We start from the raw sequence: 9,094 nt of genomic DNA on the forward strand, positions 1-9,094 counted from the left end.
ATGAGCCCCTGACCCCCCCGCACTCCCCCACCCCCCCTCCCACGCCTGCACTGCCCATCCCAGCTCCGGCCCTTTAAGCAAAAAAAAAACCTGAGAAAATCCCCAGGTCTCATCACTCCTGCAATGGCCTTGGGGCTTCGGGGGGCTCGTGGAAGAGCCCCCCCACTTGGCATGGGGCAGTGGGGGAAAGCGGGGGAACAGGCAGGGGATTAACCGGCAGAAATAGTGAGTCCGGGGATTTCTTGTTTTTTTTTCCCTTAAAGGGCTGGAGATGCAGTGGGCGAGGCAGCCATGGTGGGGCTTGGAAAGTGGGCGGGGGTTGTGGGGCTTGTGGAAGAGCCCCCCATGCAGCACAAGGCAGTGGGGGGGGGCAGTGGGGATCTCCCCCTGCCTGGCACCAGCTGGTGAGTGGGGCGCTTTTTTTCCCTAAGTGACGGGAGCTGGGGTGGGCCAGGCAGCCATTGCCAGGCTGGGAGAGCGGGTGGGGGATGGGCCTGGCCTGCGTGATTCAGAGATTTGGAGATTCAGCTGCAGCCAAATCTCCAAATCAGATTCAGCCGAATCGATTCGGGACAGTGATTTGAATCACCGAATCGAATCACTGTCCCCCAAATTGGCCAAATCCGAATCCAAGTGAATACCAGCTGCTTCGCACAGGCCTAATATTCACTGCCATGATTTGAATATAATTCTTGCATGTGCATGATACACAAGGTACTAACTGTGCAGTAGCTGAAATATATTGCTCAGTAGCGCAGCACAGCAGGGACACTGTTAATACGCTACTGCGCAGTATTATTTGGCTACTGTGCAGTAGCATCACTTAAAAGATGTTTGCTGGCCCTACTGCACAGTAACTCTGGTTACTGTGCATTTATTTAGTGCTTGCTATTACACGAACTAAAAAAATGTGCAATAATGACTGTGCAATAGACGTGCCCAGTTTAATTGAAGTAGTAAAAAACCAAAAAGGTTAAAAAAAAAAAAAAAAGTTAAAATACCACTCTAAAATCTCATGAAGGTTATGTCACTAGGTGAGCTCAGTTGCTATGAACTAGAAAATACCAGTATTTTCCAAATGTAGTAATCGAATAATTTTCAATGGAATGATTTCGCATTATAGCAGAGTATCACCGCTGCTAGAGACAAGGCTGAACATCTCTTTCATTTTAATGGCAGACTCTCAAATGCTGTAAAACCCACATGCTGACTTGGATTGTCCTGAAATCTTCTCTGTTGAGTAGTGTTAGTGGTCTAAATAGGGGTCATGTGAGCAAGGAGCTCTCGTGAGACAGCTTTCCCCAAACTCCCTTCCCCACAGATTTTACAGTCATCTTTTTTCCTTAACTCCCTTTGCACACACCTGAGGCCCTGTCTCTGTACCCAGTTGTTTCTAACTGATCTCAGTTGCTTGGCATTTTTCTCAGCTGGAGCCTGGCACCTGCTACCCCCTCTGGAAGCAATATTTAACAAATTATTGACCTTAGAGCCGTGATTCTCAACAAGGGTACCAGAGCACCCTGGGGTACCATCAGACTTTTTGACGGGTCCTGCAAGGTATGAGGCAATAAGGGAGTGAGAGAGTACCATAAACTCAGCTGGGAGGGGGAAGAGCAGGGTTCTGGTCCCAGATCTTTTTACACACTTTATCTAAGAACTATTAAACAAAATGCATAAGCAACCCTGTGATCAGGGCCTAAGACTTCACCCAAAGCAAGCCCCACATTGCAAAATTAAAGAGCCAGGCTCTTGCTTGTGCTCTCTCATTTTGGCCCCAGGAATCTTGCATTCTTGGTTGTACAGTGACACAGCTTCAATGGGAAGGAAGGATAGTGTCCCTATGGGGATGGGAACTAGGGCACTCTCCTTGGGGTGGGAGATGTGGGTTTGTCCTCTCAAACTGAATTGGACATGTCGCCCTGATCTTCTACTTCCTGGGTGCGTACTCAAGGCTAACCACTAGGCTATTACATAAAAATTATATTTAAGGGTAGCACCTCCTCCTGCCAGTTGTTTGCATCCAAAGGCGTGAGGTAGACTAAGACAAGAGTTTCTCAAGCCATGGGTTGTGACCCAAAAGTGGGTTGCAAAATATACAATAGGGTCATAAACAAACTTTTAAAATGGATTCTCCTTTAAAGGAGAAAAATGTGGGAATCTGTGACTTTTCCCTTGTGGGCTGACAGAGTTCCAGCCTTCATGGGGCTGCTTGGGGCCTCCCCTACCCCACACATCCACCCCTTGCCTCATACGCTTGGGGGCTGGGGCCTGGGGTTGGGGGGAAGCGGGTTGAGAATGAGGGGCACTGGGTCGGGACTGGCCATCGATGTTTACAAATGGGTCTTGGTACAAAAAAGGTTGAGGACCACTGGATTAAGGAATAAATCCAGACCAAGTTTTCAAGCTGTGAAACCCCATCTCACATATACACTTGAGCTCATGAGAGACTTAGCATTTCCTATGGCTAATTAGGCTTCCGAACTGCCATGCTGTCCTTGTGGTCCAGCTCTTCCTATGCACTGTATAGGGAACATAAGGGACTGAGCTGGGGTGGTGAATGCTACTCCAGCAACATGGGCGACTGGTGCCTCCTGAGTCTGGCGGGGGCAGCAGCGGCCAATCGCCGACCAGGGGGTGGGGCCCAGCAGCTGATCGCTGACCAGGGGTGGCGGGGTGGGGTTCCCCAGCAGATGATCACTGAGCCCGGAAGTGCCACCGGTGCTTCTCTAGGTGCCCCCGCTCCCTGGCCGGCGCCAATCTCAGAGAGGGCACTGGCCAGCGCTTCTCTCGGTGCCCCCACACCCTGGCTGGCAAGGGCCAATCTCAGCAGGGGGCATGTGCCTCCTTCTCTGCCCCCCCATGTCCTCCCTATGTATTGCCTATGTCCAGAATCCTACAAGTTAAGTGTAGTAGTGCTGAGCATTGCTATGTCTCAGATCTGCCCCGTAGGAACTATTTCCCTAATCCGCTGTATATTCTTAAAAATGTCAGGGCATTTATTCCCTGCATTCAGATTTATATTTTGGCTGGTAATACAAGAAATGGGATTTCATTTGAACTAATATCTGTACTTTTTACTTTACAAAACAAATGGTGACTGGATCACAATGCAAGAGACTTTGTGGGTTGAAAACCCAAGGTAACAAAGGACTTTTTAACCAAGCAGAGACAGGCATAATGAGAACCGCAGCCTTCAAGTTAAAGCCAGGTACCATATTTCCTCGAACAGAAGGCAACACTGATTATAAGGCAATCCCTCAATCATTGGATTCTATATACGGAAACTTTTAAAAAGTGATATAATTTTCCAGGTATAGAATCTAGTTAGTGCAGGTTTGTCTTGAGCTTATTCTCTTCCCATTGCTACAGCAGGGAAAATAAATCTGGGGGTGAGGTAGCCCCTTTGCTCTCTACTTCCCCCCAAGTTTTTCCCCTGGCAGCCCCTTTCCCCTTTCCTTACTGTCAGACCTTGCTCTCTCTGGGGACACAGAAGTGTGAAGCAAATTGAAAACAACAACCTTGAAATTAAACATGGCTGTAGCAATTTGCATATAGTAGTCATACACTTAGTTCATCTGGAATTGATACATGTTACCTTTTCTGAAACTGCTGCAAGTTTTAGCACAGGTACTCCATATCAACTTGTGTGCAAGTATCAACTTGCGTGCAATTTTTTTTATTTTTAAGGAAAAACTTTTGTGTCCCAGGTCAAATTAGCCAGATCACTTCCAAATCCTTTGAATCATTCAAGAACCATATGTGGCCCTACAACTGGCAAGTATCCTCCACCCTAGACTTTTCAGTCTGGGGCTTCAGATACTTCCAAATCTTTTAGCAGGCATCCTATGTGTAGGCCCAAGCCCAGAGGCCTAGTTTTCAGATGCCCCCAAGTTTTGCTTGCCCTCAGCCATATGGCTGCAGAAGCAAGCTAGGAAGGAATCTCCCATTTCCATAAAGTTGGTGTGTAGCCAAGCTCCTCCCACTGGAAGCTGGCCAGTGGGAAGATAACTATGAGGCCCTTGTAGGGAGTCCTGTCCACATGCAGACAAGGGTGCACCCTCCACTACACAGTGCTATTTTAATTGCATTACCTTGGTGCTATGCATGATATTAGTTCAAAGTCAAAAGGCTCATGATTTACCATACAGTTAATTGGGCTGGACCCCATCAACAGCATTTCAAGTCAAGGTGACCTCACAGCTCAGCATTGTATAACCCCACAGCTCAGTATGTGTGTGTACTCCAGATACCCCCTCCTCAAAGGATCTATGTTCTAATTAGCCATCACTCATGAGTGGAACCAGGTGTTCTTGTTACAAGTTATGGGATCCTCCAAAAAATTATATGTAGATGAGGAGCAGGGCAACCTGGTCCAGCTTCACCTCATGAAGTATGGGACCAGAACTGTTTGGAACTCCATTTGGTGATGCTTGCCAAGTATTTAAGGCTGGTGAAGAAACAGGAATCACTGGAAAAGGGAAAGAAAGGCACAGCTCAGCTGTGGGTATGAAGATGAAGTAAAAATGTATGCAATGCAGTGGCTCGTCATGACTTGAAAAAGAGTAGGTGGTGAGGGATACTTTGTTTAATGGGCACTACCATGTATCTTATACATATGGGCTGCAATAACCTATCTTTGTGATAGCAGTGGTGATCAGTAACCAGGAGGTGGAAAGTGAATGAAGAGCAGAAAAGAAAGTCTAGAGACAGATGGAGAGTGGACACAGGTGGAGAAGCAAAGAAAAAGATGATGAAGAAGATGGGAGCAACAGCAGAAGTAGCAATAATGATAGAGGCCATAGCAAAGAAGATGCTGGAGAGAGGAACAAGGCCAGAGGGAAGATGGGAGCAGAGGAGAAGGGGAGAATGAGTACATCAGACGAGAGGCAGAAAGCAGTAGGAGCATGCTGGAATGCTGGCCCACTGCGAGTGGCATGGTGGGAAGACAAGGAAGATACACTGAGAGATGTCAGGGAGGATTGGAGACAGCATATAAAAGCAATGTCAATCAGTAATGGGATGCAGATGGGATTGACGATGCACAGATATGAGTTAATAGAATATGAGTTCATACTGTTTGAGATATTGGAGGTGCAGACCGAACATCTCACCAGCCTGATCGCTTACTAAAACAGAAAGACTTGGGAGTTTACTTACTGGAACCTTGAAGGGTATGAAAATTTTTGGAAGAAACACGCAGAGGAATATGGGAGGGAGGAAATAAGAGAAGTTTATAGCATGGGAAAAGATAAGGGAACGAGTGATTATAGTAAGAAAATATACAGATTTACTACAGGCAGAAGACATAGAAAGGTGTATGGAATTGCATGTGCAAAGAATACATGTGTAGAGAGGTTGTAGGACAAATACAGGATTTGGATGGGGTCATGGAAGGCATGAGTTGTGTTTGAGAGCAAACAAGTGGAACTCAGGTGTGGTGCAGCACCTCCCATCTGTAATCCAGCTGTATACTATGGGCAACCAAAACAAGCAGCAAATATGGCAAGGAAGGGCACCTGTCCACACACTGTCCCTTCATGATGTGCTACAGATGTAAAGGGAAGGGGTATAGAGCTGCGGAGTGCCAGGGTTCCCTAAAATGCATTAGCTGTGGGGTTGGAAGGACACCTATTCCACAGGTGTCCTAAAGCCTATGCAAGCAAGGTCAAACCTCCTGAGGAACAGCATGAATCAGAAAGGGACAGTGGGGGAGAAGAGGAGGGTGAGAGTGAAGTAGAAATGGTGGATGAGACCCCACAGAAGGGAGGAAAGGGGAAAAAGGGGAGTGTAATAGTTGTAATTGAGGCAGCTCAAGAAGAGACAGGAATAGAAGAAGGGGAAGGGGGAATGGGAAGCCCCAAGACGTGGGGTGTCCATGTGAAGGCTGTATGAGGGCATATGTACAAGAATGTGGGATACTGGGGGAAGGGCATAGAAGATTAGGCTCTCTATTTTCTATAACGCCAAAAGTTGTGGCGGGCGAGAACTTATAGCACCCACGCAAACACCTGGACCAGCAAACTGTCTGCACACCAGAGAAAAAATACACCCTCTCTGGGCAAGAAATCCCACCAGTCATCAAAGGAAAAGCACGGGAGGTTACAGTTAGCAAATATAATAAAAGAAGAGTCACTAAGAGAGGTGTAGGCAGGGAAGGAAGTTTTCACTAGAACTGACCCCAGTGGAAAGAAACAATCAAGGACTAACTTTGTATTTGTATCAAAAGAAATAGAGACAAGGAAGAAAAAACCAGTAATTGTGCCATTTACAGAATACTGAAGGTGGAACTGAGTCTTAATAAGAGCCCTGTAACAGTAAGGGGGGTGTGGAAGTTAAATGTGTGACTGCTACAAGATGAGATATGTCAAGTGTATGTGAGACGGTATGAGAACACTGAAGAAATATTTTAAGAGTACCAGAGAATGGTGGATGATGCTGAAGAAGGGGATGGGAGAATTTTTCAGGAAGAAAGATCGGAGAACCACTGGGAAAAGAACGAAAAAGCTGAGAAAGCTGCAAAGATGCAGAAGCTGCTAAAGGAAGCTGCAGAAGGAAGGCATGTACAAGAAGAGCTAGAAGAAACAAAGCAAGATGATAGAAAGCTGGCTTAAATGAAAGATGACAGATAAAATGTTTTTAGCAAAAGCATCCAGGGTGGGAGAAAATGAAGAGTGGTCCCAATACTTTTTGGCTACAGAAAAGAGAGCAATAGGAAAGCTAAAAGCAGTGCAGGAAGAAGGTGGTACCCAGGTGGAAAAGGAAGAGGAGGTGTTGGAGGCAACCAGAAATTTTTATGAAGAGCTATATCAGAAGAAGGAAATAGATTTTATAGATTTCATAGACATTAGGGCTGGAAGGGACCTCGGAAGATCATCGAGTCCAGCCCCCTGCCCAAAGGGCAGGAAGTCAGCTGGGGTCATAGGATCCCAGCAAGATAAGCATCCAGTTTGCTCTTGAAGGTGTTCAATGTAGGCGCTTGAACCACCTCCGGCGGCAGGCTGTTCCAGACCTTGGGGGCTTGGACAGTAAAGAAATTCTTCCTTATGTCCAGCCTGAAACGGTCTTGTAGTAGTTTATGACCATTCGACCTAGTCGTCATCCCTTGGGGTGCTCTGGTGAACAAACGTTCCCCCAGATACTGGTGGTCACCCCTGATAAACTTATAGGTGGCCATCAGATCACCCCTGAGCCTGTGCTTTTCCAGGCTAAAGAGCCCCAGGGCTCTGAGCCTGTCATCGTAGGGTCTGCTTCCCTGACCTCTGATCATGCGCGTGGCTCTTCTCTGGACTCTCTCAAGCTTCTCCACATCCTTTTTGAATTGTGGAGCCCAAAACTGGATGCAGTACTCCAGCTGCGGCCTTACTAAGGCCGAGTACAAGGGGAGAATGACGTCCCGGGATTTGCTTGAGAAGCATCTATGGATGCAAGCCAGCGTTTTGGTCGCTTTACTAGCCACAGCATTGCACTGCGGCTAGTAAAGTAGGAAGAAGATGAAGCATTTGCTAGAAGAGATTGAAGAGAAAGTGGAGGAGGAGGAAGCATAGAAAATGGAAGAAAAGATTAAAGGAAGTGGAGGAGTGTTTAACCTTTAAAGAGGGAAATCACCAGGACTGGACAGACTATCTAAGGAATTTTACAATAAGTTTTGAGCATGGGTAGGGAGGGATATAGTGGAAGTTTTTGAGAAAATAGTGGAAATGGGAGGCAGGGAAAGACTTTACAAGAGGCTTTGTGATCTTACTGTTTAAGAAAGGGGAGAAGGAACTCCTAAAAACTGGACACCTATTAGATAGGGCTGTGTGAAGCTTCAGGTGCTGATTCAATTCGGAGGAGATTCAGCCCAATTCGGCGGCCAAATCTCCGAATCCAAATTGAATTGGGAGACCAGTGAAAAGGTCCAAATCTATTCAAAGACTTTGAATTAGTTCAGAAAAGATTTGGAGATTCAGCAATTAAGGCAGTCCCTACTTGCTGCTGCAGGGAGCTGGACCCAGGCTCCATGCCAGTAACTGGCTGGAGGAGGGAGAAGAGGACCATGGGGGAACCCCTGCCAGGCCCCATCCCCTGCCTGCTCCCCCAGCCCCCCTGAGTGCCCCCCAACCCATGCCTGCTTTCCTAGCCCCATCAATGGCTGTCCCATCCATCCGCAGTGTTCTGGCACTTTAAAAAAAACAAAAACCCCTGCACTCACTGGCTGCTGCAGTGGCTGTCAGGGCCTCTGGGGGCTCATGGCAGAGCCTCCTACGCAGTGCAGGGAAGTGGGGGGCAGCAGGGATCGCCCCCCCCCCACCTGGTGGGTGCAGGGCTTTTTTTTTTTTTTTTAGTTTTTTTAAAGTGCTGGGATGCTGGGGCCAGGCGGGGCAGCCATTGACAGGGCTGGGAGAGTGGGTGGGGCATGGGGCCTGTTTGGTTCAGAGATTCATAGATGCTAGGGTTGGATGGGACCTCGAAGGATCATCGAGTTTGACCCCCTGCCAGTAGCAATCGCTGTCCCCTGAATTGTCTGAATCTGAATCCAAAGTGAATACTAGCCCCTTCACACAGGCATACTATTAGACTCCTTAGACTGTAAGTTAGTGGCCAGGATGCTAGCTTTGAGGATGAGGAAAAACCTCCAGGAGATAATACATGAAGACCAAGTATGTGCAGTACCAGGTAGAAGCATCTCTGAAGCAATCAGAGTGATGTTCAGAGATACACTGTCCCTCATCCAAAAGTAGAAAACACAGTTATAGCAAACCTTGATTTAGGAAAAGCATATGACAGAGTGAATCATGATTACATATTTGAAGTGCTAGGTAAAAAGGGGTTTACTAGAGAAATGTGTATGTTGGATAAGGCTATTGTATAAAGAAGTGGAGAGTCAAGTCCAAATTAATGGGTATCTAAGCCAGACCTTTGAAATCCATATGGGGTGAAACAAGGGTGCCTCCTGTTGCCACTGCTATTTGTACGTGGCATAGAACTGTTAGCCCAAAGAATAAGAAAAGACAAGGTCATCAGTGGAGTAAAGATACCAGGAAAGGAAGAGATTAAAGGCACATTATACATGGATGATATAAATGTAGTACAGAGAGACTATTGATGGGAAGAG

The 9,094-nt window shown here is 46.9% G+C and overlaps 1 long non-coding RNA gene across 1 annotated transcript in view; it reads right to left on the bottom strand.

Moving 5' to 3' along the window:
• Positions 1–9,094, bottom strand: part of LOC112550499 — a 40,811-nt gene that overhangs the window by 731 nt on the left and 30,986 nt on the right. The window lies entirely within an intron of this gene.

This window comes from Alligator sinensis, unplaced genomic scaffold, assembly GCF_000455745.1.
Source record: "Alligator sinensis unplaced genomic scaffold, ASM45574v1 scaffold370_1, whole genome shotgun sequence".
NCBI lineage: Eukaryota > Metazoa > Chordata > Crocodylia > Alligatoridae > Alligator > Alligator sinensis.